We start from the raw sequence: 12,445 nt of genomic DNA on the forward strand, positions 1-12,445 counted from the left end.
TTTGGCCAGAATTTTCGGCTCAGCGTTGAGGAGTGAAATGGGCCGATAGGAGGCGCATCTATCTCGGGGTTTACCCTCTTTGTGTATGACCACGATCGACGCCCGCCGCTGATCTAACGGAAGGATCCCATCTCCCCGCGCCTCCAAAAACATGGCGCGCAGGTGAGGGGCGACCCTATCCGGGAACAGTTTGTACAGATCGATCGGCAGTCCGTTCGGTCCACAGGCCTTACCCGAATTCAACGCGCGAATCGCCCCCGCCACCTCGTCAACCGTGATGTCGCCATCCAAATCGTCCCTATCTATGTCAGAGAGGCAGGGCAACTCGATATCACGGAGGAGCTCAGACGAGTCTTCGGGCGGCCTGTCCGACACAGAGGAATAAACCCTATGAAAATACTCCGCGAAACACTCCACAATCCCTTCAGGTTCCACAATCGCCTCTCCCCCCTCTCCAATCAACTCTGGCACCACTCTATTGACCCGTTCCTTCCTGTCCAGCCACGCCAGGAGTTTCCCTGCCTTATCTCCAACATCATACAGACGGCCCTGTTGTTCCCTGCTGAGGGTCTTGGCGGCGTCCGTCACCAGGTCCCTATACTCCGCCTGCTTCAAGCAAAGCTCATGCAATGAGGACTCTGTGACCTCCTCCTCCATATCCCCCTCAAGGGCCGCAATCTCCTCCTCCACTTGCCGCACTTCGCAATCCCTCCGATTCTTGGCAGTCACCACCAGGGAGAGGGCCTCCCCCCGAAGCACGGTCTTAAAAGCTTCCCACAGCGAGATCGCCGAGTCCACGGTTCCCAGATTGTCCTTAAAGTAATTATCTACCTTCTTTACCAGGGCGCTGCGCATCTTGGGGTCTCGGAAATACCAAGGGTTAATGGGGGCCACCCTCCCTCCTCCCTCCCGACCGAGATCCAGCCGGATCCACACTGGCGAGTGATCAGAGATACCACGTGCCATGTGCCTCGCCTCGGATATCAACGAGGCATGTGCGGCCAGAGTGAGCAGGTAGTCAATCCTGGAGAGGCTACCATGCGCCCCGGAGTGAAACGTGTATTGACTCTGTGTGGGGTGCCGGAGCCTCCAGCAGTCTATCAGGCCAAACGTGTCTAGGAGGTCTGGAAGCCATTTCTGAGCCCCCCCTGTGTCCCTGGGCGGGTATCTATCCAGCAGTCCGGAACCCACTGCGTTGAAATCCCCTCCCACTACCAGCATGCCCCCCGGGAGAGTCAGCAAAGCCCTGCCCAATTCAGCAAATGTGGCGGCCTGCAGGGCCGGCGGGACATAAACCGAAACCAAAACCAAAGTCCTTCCTTCCCACCGCCCCGCCACCGCCACAAACCTCCCCCTATCGTCAACAATGGTGGAGTCCACCTCAAAAGGCAGCGATGCTCTAACGAGGATGCCCACACCCCTGGACCCAGAAGAGAATCCCGAGTGTGCAATGAATTTATACCCCTTCCTATTCAGGGCATAGCACGTATTGCCTATGAGATGCGTCTCCTGCAGCAGTACAACGTCTGGCATTGAGCGTTTCAGAAATTGCAAAACAATCCCCCTCTTAATGCGATCCCCCAAACCATTAACATTCCAGCTTATAACACTTAGGCCTCTACCCCCCATCCTCAAACGGAAAGAGGCCCACCCCACACCGAGGCGCCACCATGGAACAGCCCTGAGGATAATCATCATGCCTTGCAGAAATAAACCCCCCAACAACAAACTCAAACTCCCCATAACTCCCCCCACCCTGCACCCCTGCTGCAGCTTAAAAAGCCCCCCCAACTTGCAGTGTGCCTGTCGCCCTACAAAAACAAAAATCTACAAAAAGTACCCTAAGGGAGGAAAAGAGCACCCCTCGTCCTCCCGCAACCCTCCACAGTTACTGCACTCTGTTCAAATCTTCAAATATGGTCAAATCAAGTCAGGCCGGCTTTGAGTTATCAGCCCTGTCCATCCCGGCCACTGTCTCCATGCTCAGCTGTGTCGTCCCCGGTCCGTCGCCGGGGCAAAGCGTCCAGCCATTCGTCGGCCATAACAGGAGAGTCAAAAAAGAATGTCCGATCTTCATGCACCACCCGTAGTCTGGCGGGGAAAAGCATGGCATACTTTAGGTCCCGCTCCCGAAGTCTTCGCTTCACCCCCAGGAAGCTCTGTCGCTGTCTCTGCACCTGCTGGGTAAAGTCCGGATAAAAATTCACCGACGCATTCTGGAAGGGGACTGGGCCCGTCACCCTCGAAGCTTGCAGGATAGCGTCCCGATCTCGAAAATGAAAGAGCCGGGCGACAATCGGCCGCGGCGGGGCACCCGCCTTAGGCCGTCCGCCCGGCACCCTATGGGCCCTTTCCACCGCAAAAAACTTTCCAAGGCCCTTAGGCTTCAGATGATTGAGGACCAAATCTTCCACAAGCAGGTCCGCCGAAGCCTCATCCGAGGACTCCGGGACCCCGATTACGCGCACGTTGTTGCGCCTGGACCGGCTCTCGAAGTCCTCCAGCCGGCGGGCGGCGAGGTCACTCTCGGCCCTCAGCTTCCAGACCTCATTCTGCAGATCCGCAACCTCATCAGTGAGGCCCGTGGTCTTGTGGTCCAGGTCCTTAACGCGTTCGTTTGTCTTGCCCAGGTCCGAGCGGATCAAGTTGACATCCACCAGGATGGCGTCCACCTTATGCGCCAGGGCCTCGAATTGCCTCCCCATCGAGGTCTGCATCCCATCAAGCGCGCCCATGACATCCTGCAGGGAGAGCTCCGGGGTCCCAGGCGAGTCCTCCTTCTGGGCATCCGGCGCCTGGCTCGATCCACTCGGCGATGTCTTCAGGAGGGCGTATCGGTCCATACTGTTGACTTGGGAATACGTTCCCCGCCTGGTGGACTTAGTCTTCAGCCGATCTCCTTCTGCCTTGCCCGACATAATGGACTCCAGGCAGTCCAATGCAGTGAAGACCGTCCCCTCTCAGAGAGAGGTATAAAGAGTGAGCAGGTCCGCCTTGTTCTGCCAAAGTAGCCCACCGAGCGTCCCTGGGGTTATAAAGCCACCCAGAGCACTACAGTGTCCGGGCAGACAAAGGGAACGAAACCGAAAGTGAAAGAGCGAGGGCCTCCGTCCGACAGTTCACACCTCACCAGGCCGTTGTTGATCAACTAGGAGTCGGGCATCCTGCCAACTCTAGCCCCTGGCATTTCCGGGAGTTAGGCCGCAATCTTTCGCCAGTCATAAGTCCGGTTCCCGATGGGCGATCCGACCGCGGGTAGCATCAATCGCCTCCCTGACAACTCAGCAACACGGTGCCATGCATACCATCAGGATTAGAGACAGGATAGTCGACGGAGGGCGCGAGGGTCTCGGGAGCTCTAAGCTCACGCGGCCATCTTGGTCAAGCGCTAGGCTCCTCCCCCCCTATTGACGCTTTGAAGCACTTCTTTAGTCTGGGACTTGGGAGAAGCATTTCCTCAAGCCAGGAGCTACAGGCACAGTCCCCTCTTTGCTCGCCCAAGGTGTGGCAGGTGTAGTTCAGCAGATGGTGCAGCCTCTCGTTACAGGATGGTAGTCCTTCTTCAGTCCTTGCTTCAGTTCCAACATGATCTGAGGTTCAGGGTGACAGGGGTGCACAATTTATGCCCCAGAATGTGCCCTGGGTGATGATGCAGTCACTAGCCAATGGGCTGCCAGGATTCCTCCCACCCTATAAGGATTTCTGGCTATGTGTGGCATCCAGCAATCCAAGGGTACACTATCCTGCCCACTCCCAAGTTGTCTGAACCCTTCCTTGGATGTTAGGAACTCATAAGCCCAGCCTAGAGGTGTGGCTACCTGTGGCTACACGCCCTTAAGAAAACCAGTTTGGGCACTGGTCGTCTCTCTATTCCCGCCACCAGCGTGTCTACCTGAATAAAAGTGCAACCCCTCAGGAGTGTGATCGCCATTTGCCCATCAAAGATGGCTTTTCCTTTGACGCTCTCTTTTTGGGCCAATACAATTAGTAGTTTTCTGGAGGAAGGAGCCAACATCTGGCTACTATTGTTCCCAAGCTTGTGAGTCACTCACACTACTCCCCAATAGGGCAGAAAGCTGTCTGGTGGCCAGCAACCATGTGCGGACACTGGACAAACTGGTCTACAGAGTGGCAACTTTCTAAAAGCTGCTTTTCCTTAAAATGAACATTAACTTTTATTTGGGCATCTTCAGGGTTAATGCCATGACTAATTTGATACCTTGATGTGCTCATTTTAGTACTCCAATTCAGAAGTTATCCAGGCTGAGGGGGTCAGCCGGTAACTCTGTGTTAGCCAATGGGGCTACTAACTTTTCCACAGCAAAAAACAACAATTTGTAAGTGTTGCTGTCTGGACAGATTAAAAACATTTGCTCAATTTAATAATATATAGCTCTCTGCCTCAGGGCTGCATAGGCTTTCCTTAGGGTAGAATTACATATATTGTTAAGGGTAGTGGGGGCTTTGCCATTGGTTTAAATGGCAAAGTCGAACTGGCAGCTTAAAACTGCTCTTCTAGGCTGCAGTGGGAGGCTGGGGTGACATTGTGTCTTACATGCCCTGGGTACCATATACTAAGGACTTAAAGTAAGTTAGCCTTTGCCAATTGGGAGTAGCAAATTCAACATATACTTTGGAAGGGTTAGAACACAGGCACTAAGGTCTGGTCAACAGGGTGGTGATCATGCAGAACGACGCATTTACTTACACACCACAAGTGGCTTTCACAACAGCCAGCTACACCAATGGTCTTAACAACAGTACCACACTGCCCAGCAGACACTGCTAAACTGACAATCCTGAAACAAAGGTGATCCACGAGGCAGGTGTTAGGAACACCCTATATCACTCTCTTGTACAGTTTAATTAAGAAACAGAAAAACTTGTGAAACCATGAAATTCTGTGCACAGGCACACCAGATTAATATGCAGGCTCAACTGGAGATTAGGGGCCTCATGTAGGTAGCATACAAGTTACCACTTCTTAAATACCGAACGTTACCGAATCGGTATTTAAGAAGTGGTAAGTCGTATGTAGGTAATCATTCGGGAAATATTACCGAATCGGTAAAATTCGGTATTTACCGAATCGGTATTTACCGATTCGGTAATGAGGCATACCTTCCCATTGATGGGAAGGTATGCCTCATTACCGAATCGGTAAATACCGATTCGGTAATGGGGGGAACACATGCAAGGGTGGCAGGGTGTCACATTGACACCCTGTTGCACCCCTGAAGCGGCCATGTGTGCACATGTGGCACACATACATGCCCTAAGGGCATGTATGTCTGCCACATTGCACACTTGTAGGCGCTTTGAAATGCATTTATACATCCATTCTTCATTTACCACCAACTATTAGTTGGTGGTAAATACCGACTCATAACAACACCCACACACTCCCCCTACATCTCATTTCTGGATTCGGAATTTACCGAATCGGTAAAATTACCGATTAGGTAATTTTACCGATTCGGTAAATTCCGAATCCAGAAATTGTCCCCCTACATACCAAAAGCCAAAATACCGGTCGGTAACGGTATAATTACCGAAAATCGGCCGTTACCGACCGGTGTTTGGCTACCTACATGAGGCCCTAAACGTGGCCAAATGCTGTTCTGTGTTAAATAGAAAACACTATTGAAGCAGCAGTGGTGGTAACCCAACATAACCACTGACATTGAATGGAATAACAGAGAGGGATGAGATTGTGGCATTCAATCTTACAAATGAGAAAAATGTCTGAAGCTGGTGCCGGTGAACCCAAGGTGAACACTGACCGTGTCCACATGATGGACTTTACTTAAGTTCAGATTCTACACATAGAAAGCAGGGGCCTCTATCACAGCACAGATTTATAGTCACTGGAAGTGCTCTATGCCACACATACAGTGAAAAGCCTTGATATTTTTGACCATTGGATGAAACAAACAGGGTAGCTGACTAGTCATACCATGTGAAAAATCATTACCCATGCAAATCAATGCAGCATGGAAAAAGCTCCTCTGAAAACCAGTACCCCATTCACAGGCCTCAAAGGTTTCATTCACAGCCTCACAATTTCAGAATTGTAAACATTTTTATATTAAATATTTACAACAAAATCATTGTTGTTACTCGTTATGTTAAACAGCCAACAACCACTGACACTGGTTTTACGTGTATGTCAGTTGTGGTATTATAAATGTCTGGATGCAATAACAGAAAGCTCAGAGAAGAACCAAAATACTGGTCAGTTGTCACGCAACGGAAAAACAGACATTTCTGTGACATGTTTAAGCCACACCCTAATTACATAGGACACACCTCTTTTATAACCCCTCTCTCTCTCTCTCTCTCTCACACACACACACACACTTTTTTCTATCTCACTTAAAGCCCTGGTGGGAGGGTTAATAGAACGAAAATTCAAAGATAACCCTCACTGGTGACCCCCACAACTAAAGAGGAAATTGCCAGGTTTCAAAAACAGTATTTGCAAAAGCAAGCAGCCGGAGTGCTGTGGCACAAGGTGGTACCAATCAACCTCCTTGGGCCTCAGGTAAGGGGAACGAAGTTCCCTCTATATAAATAGTGGGGGGATTCCTTACACCTGTTTCATACCCCTACTTGTACCCTGCCTTTGATTGAATTGAGGGCAAATTGCTTATTATTTAGTAATGGGCGTATTTCACCTCGTGTGCTTCTGAGCTGGACTATCCTGGGACTTGGCCTTTTCCAGTGTCACTCTCCAGTCCAGCAGACTGCACCCTGTGCTGCCACCGCTGGTTCTGAAATCCTTCACCCACCTGTCCCTTCCCTGGTTTGTGATCATCTTTGCATTTGAATGGCTGAAACTTAATTGCCTCCAAGTCTTTGGAATGTTGCACGAAAGGATTCTCTCTCTATAACCTGATTTTTAAGTGGCAGACAGTCAGGCACCCTGAAATGGTTACTATTATTTCACCACTATGTGAAAAAGGGCAAAAGGACAAGATTTGTCACTTGTGTCCAGCCCTTGAGGTATATCCACTGTGTGATAGGTAAACTCGCTCACATGCCCAGGCGTAGCCTCATAGTACAATGTTAAGTCATCATATACTAGATACAGCACCCATACCTACATTTTGAGATAAGACAATAGGTGAAGTTCAAGGCTGGATTAACCATTAATGCAAATGGTGCAGCTGAACCTATAAATAAAGTGGAAGTATCCAAAATTAAACATTATTTTCCATCTTACTGTGAGTTTTAATCATTTCGAAAAATAAAATTTTATTTTTACGGTTTACTATTGTTTTTATTTTGAATTAGATACAAATGGGGACACCGACATCTTTTAAGTGCTCAGGGGCAGATTTACAATAACTGGCGCATCCCTGCATATCAGCAGGGATGCGCCAGTTATTGTGCGTCACGGCTCCGCCACCGTGGATGCGCCGCATTTACAATGCGGCGCACCATGGGGCAAAAACGGACAGATGCGTGATGCATCTGTGCCGTAAAGGCGGCGCATTGCTGGAGTTGCGTCGCGAGCGCGACGCAGCTCCAGCAAGGTTCCGGGGTGCCCTATCTTTGAAATGCTGCGCCAATCCTTACGCCTGCTTCAAGCAGGCACAGGGTTTTGACGCAGCATGGGCTTAAAAGTGACTGAGTGAAATCTTGTAGATTTCACTCAGCCACTTTTAGCAGGCGTTCCTGCGCCGGAACGCCTACTTCTGTGGCAGGGCTTTACAACGTGACGCATCTTCCAGATGCGTCACGTTGTAAATACCCCGCAGCATGGCACTGGTTTTGCGCTGCCGCTGCGTCACAAAAGTGACGCAACGGCGGCGTAAAAGAGGCACAAGGGGCTTGTAAATCTGCCCCTTAGTGCCTCCAAAGGTCTTGATCCAGCCCTGGTGGACCTTCATGTGTTAAGTACATTTTAATATGTCCATGCACAGCCTCATATGACAGCCATGGAGACTACTGTCTCACATCACCAAATTACAGTCATTCTGTGCTAAGTCCAGCATTATATGCCCAGGAGCTATCATCTCAGATTCACATGCTCCGGTATTTCCTTCGTATGTCAGGTCAGGGTCAGCCTCACCAGCCATACCAGAGGATTATTGTGGGTCATGGTGGTCAGAGTAAGATACAGCACAGAAAGGATGATATTATAGTGTCTATAGCGTCCAGGTGTGGTATGGAGGTTGTGCTTGTCAGGGAGACACATTAGATTACATCCTCTCCTGTAGCAATGGGTCTCTTCCAAAATGGCAGCAAGTCCAGTGCATGGAAATGCTGCTTTCCTATTCCAAGATGGCAGCCCTCACTCTTTTTACTTCCGGGGCACTGAGTGTTGGATTTTCAGAACAGTGACTTGCAACGGTTCATGTTGGTGGAATTTTTGCTTTACTTCAGTGTGCACACAGCTGTTACTGAGTTTGCCTTTGTTGTTTTATTAAATTCCATTTTGGTTGTCGGTTCCTTCCATCTTCTCTCCATCTACGGAAGAAATTATATTGTGTTTGTGTTCCTCCTTCCATTTGTGAAAGGAATTACGTTCCTATAGAATTTCAGCTCAGTTCTGGATTTATGGTCTTGACTTGGAGGTGAATCTTACCCATAGGCTTAATGCAGAAAGTCCCAAAATTGTGTTCTTATTATCTTACTGTTTTCAAATACTTTTGGTGCACTTGGGCCTTCTATATTAACATTGTTTTAGGTTGTACGGATGATTCAGCTGCCTGCAGCACTGTGGTCCTTGCATATCTGATGCTTCTTTCCTGTAGCTCTCAAATCTAATACTTAGAGGCCCATTAGAATGTCGGGCGGATCGCCATCGCCCGCATGGCGGTGGCGATCCGCCCGACATTCTTTCCCTCCCGCATGCCAATTTCCCCCGCCATATTACTATGGCGGGGGGGTACCCCGGCGGACGGAAAGACCGCCTGTCAGTTTTCCGCCAGTAGGCAATCCGCCCGATTGCCTACCGGGAGGAAAAGCTGTTAACATGGTGGCGGTGTCTGGTAGACACCGCCATCCATATTAATATGCAGGCAGGGACATGCCTTTTGCCGCCATGGAAAGGCATGCAGGCTTCGACATTGGGGGCCCATAGCGGGCCCCCAGGGATTCTGGGGGGTGGGGGGTGCACATGGGGGGTACCTATGGTACCCCCCTGCATTTCAATGTACAACGTGGCAGGGACGCGCGGTGCCTGTCACGTTGTGCATTGAAAGGCATAACTTGCTTTTGTGGCATTGCGGCGGGCGGTGCTGAAAGCACCGCCTGCCGCAATGTCATGAATGCAGGATGCGCCCGCAGTGTGGCGGACGCATCCTAATTGTAGTTGCGGGACCGCTGCATACATTGCAGGCGGTCCCGTTTCCCGGGGGGATGTTGACCCCCTAAGTACTTACATTTTGAACTACATGCTGCATTTCTTAGAGTTAGCGGTGACATTGTGTTTGTCTGCTTCCATTCATCCCCTTATCAAACATAATCTTAACACAGGTACATCCTTATATGCCAGTGACGGGGTAATGCTATAGTATCCTTGGATCAGCTTCAGGGAGAGAGGAGGTCCGCAGTTTGGTTGAGATGGGTATTATAATGTGAACATAGTTACACTGAGAACTGATGGTGGTTCTAATGCTACTCTGCAGTCCTTAGGGCGATGCAATGGTAGATGAGGCAGAAAAGGAAGAGGCAGAGCTGGAATGTTCTGAACACAGTGGCATTGCTAGACCTTGTGCTGTCTGCGTTTGTCGCCCGCGGCAGCTGCATGTAAGAGCGGGGGGAGTGCTGGCGATTCCTGCGATGGCCGCATGTGTGAGTGGGGGAAAAGGCCGCTCCCGCGCCCCCTCCCCCTTGCTATGCCACTGTCTGACAAATCGGATGTGGTTGAGTCATTGGTCAGTCACAGGCTTTTCACCATGGTGCTGTGAGTGAATAACTGTGTCGGTACAATTGGCAGAGATTGAAGTAACAATGGTTCGGTGTTTGCTCAATGGACACTGAAGGCAGCAATGCTCTGCATGATGCCACTTACAGCGGAACAACATCAAGAGTACTCGGAAAGCTCTGCCTTCTCCTCAACTAACAGTCTGGAGTCCACCCTTAAAGGAGTACTGAAACCACTTTGCCCAATATGAGATAAGAGCTCCTGTACTGAGGGCAGTAAGGCTACCTATATAGTCCTTTTTTTGGCTCCTGCTACAAAACTGTTGAATATACAATTCTGCTGGGAAAGGCTTAACACTGGAAACATATGTCTGGCCCTACAATGCAGGAGTTCCAATCGTTTCCCACCAACTGCAGCTAACAAGACAGGATCAGATGATTTTCATTAAATACAATCTAAGTGTTTAGCGGTGTCGTTCAAAGGTTTTCTTTTCAATCTTTACACATGCCCCTCTGCTCAGGAACTTAGGCAAGACTGGGTAAAAGGTACTAAACATATGCTGGCAGCACAACAATCCATTTCTGCTTTCAAATCTGCTGAGAGAATTTATTTAACATTGCTTTGTGTTTGGACTATTTGATCCACTAGAGATGCAGAAGTGCTTCCCGTGAGGAATGGTGGCAAGACCAAGATTCTAGCAATTAGAGACTGGTAGTCCTGCTCACCACCCTTTAACTGGCACTTGGGCCTTAAAGCCCCTCCTTCCACCTCATCAAAAGTAAAGCTGGGAATCTTTTTTGTGCTGATCCCGTTGTTGGGTGTGTGAACATAATAACTCTCACTCCTTCAAAAAATCATTCCACTTCTCCACAATTATCACACAGGTCTCTTTCTGGCACACATCAATTACTGTAAATTCATCTATTTTTATCTTCTAAATAAACTAATTGACAGGCTCCAAAGACTCCAGAACCAGGCTGCCATAATCAGCTTTAACCTGTTGGGTTAGAAATGCTTTTAGTGGAATTCTCTAGGCATTGTACGATTTAAGTTAGCATTTGCTGCATCATTTTGTATTCAGCCGCCATTTTGAGTCATGATCAAAACTAACTTCTGTCTCATTCTTTCTGCCTCATCAGAAAGCAGCTGCGATATTTTTGTTGTATTTCTCCAAGGTTGAGCTTCGCTTTACTAATGAATAGACCGATTTGTCATCACATACCTTTCTCACTAGATAGACCTGCTCCCACCTTTAGAGCGGCGGTCACAGGCAGAGTAATCTTGACGCTGAGATAGCATGTACCCAGTCCCAGGATTGCAGCTCATCCTTCTGTATCTCCTTTGTTCACCAGCTACCAACTGAAAAATTTCAGTCTGGGCGCGTCTTTAGCGGTTCTGAAGATGTACATTATGTGTTACCATGTTGGGAGAGGTCAGTCCCTCTGCAGCAATCCAAGGAGGCTGGTCAGACCGGACTCCACTCAAGTGTATGTCTAATAAATACCTCTGGTTTGTATTCTCTACTGTCTAACAGACTCTTCATTTGTATGGAAGGCTGATAGGTGGTCGTGAGTGACCTGAGTGACCCTAAACGGGCCACTTCCTTCAAACCTTCTCAAGCTGATTCACAAGAAACCAGCCTTAAAAACTTCATTGAATCTGAGTAGTGGCTACGATTACATTTATGGTCTTGTGAAGCATCCATGAAGCAGTGGGGGCAAAGCCATTGCATACCTGCAGCAAGTGACACCTAACATGTCTGAAACAGAGCCTATCTCTCCAATGTTTGCAAGTCTGATTAACCGCTGATGATTCACGAAGATGAACCTCGAAGGCATTTGTCTGGGTGCAAGAACCTAGACTTTGAAACAGCCTGAGTCCAAACTTGAGATCTGAACCCAGCTGCTAGCATTTCAGAAAACCATCGAAAACTATTTTATCTAACCTTTAATTTATGTCAGCACAGAGAGTGATTACAAAAACAATAACAAGGGACCCCGAGAAAACAAATAAATGCAGGGACTCTCGGGAAGAACAATAAGGAATAGTCCACCCTTGAGGGCAAGGGAGGAAGGTGTCTCCTGCCACAGGGTACTAATGGAGCGTAATAACGTCTCAAACAGATACAAATGAGCAATTCACTTTGTTCAGGGGAGAACCAAATGCATAGCAAAATTACAAACAAACAAGGATACAATACAAAAGGTTTTTATTTAGAAATAGTGTTAATACATTTTTTTTAATCTCAAATAATAAATCACGGAGCAAAACAGAAGGCAATGTGCACAAACAAATATATACAATAAACATACACAACAGATAGGCCTGGACTCATAAGGATAATTCAATTAACAGGCTAAGTCTCTCTAACCCCACAAAAGAGCTCTAAACAATAGAACAAACATAAAAGGCAAAGACTTAAGGCCATATATATCAAAAAAGAGTTTTGCGATTCTCAAATTGCTATTTTTAGCGAATTGCAATTAGAGAATTGCAAAAATGCAATGTATGAAGGATTTGCTAAAAATTTTGCGAATCCTACATATTCCTTATTTGCGAATCACAAAT

The sequence above is a fragment of the Triturus cristatus genome, chromosome 10 (assembly GCF_964204655.1).
Source record: "Triturus cristatus chromosome 10, aTriCri1.1, whole genome shotgun sequence".
Classification (NCBI taxonomy): Eukaryota; Metazoa; Chordata; class Amphibia; order Caudata; family Salamandridae; genus Triturus; species Triturus cristatus.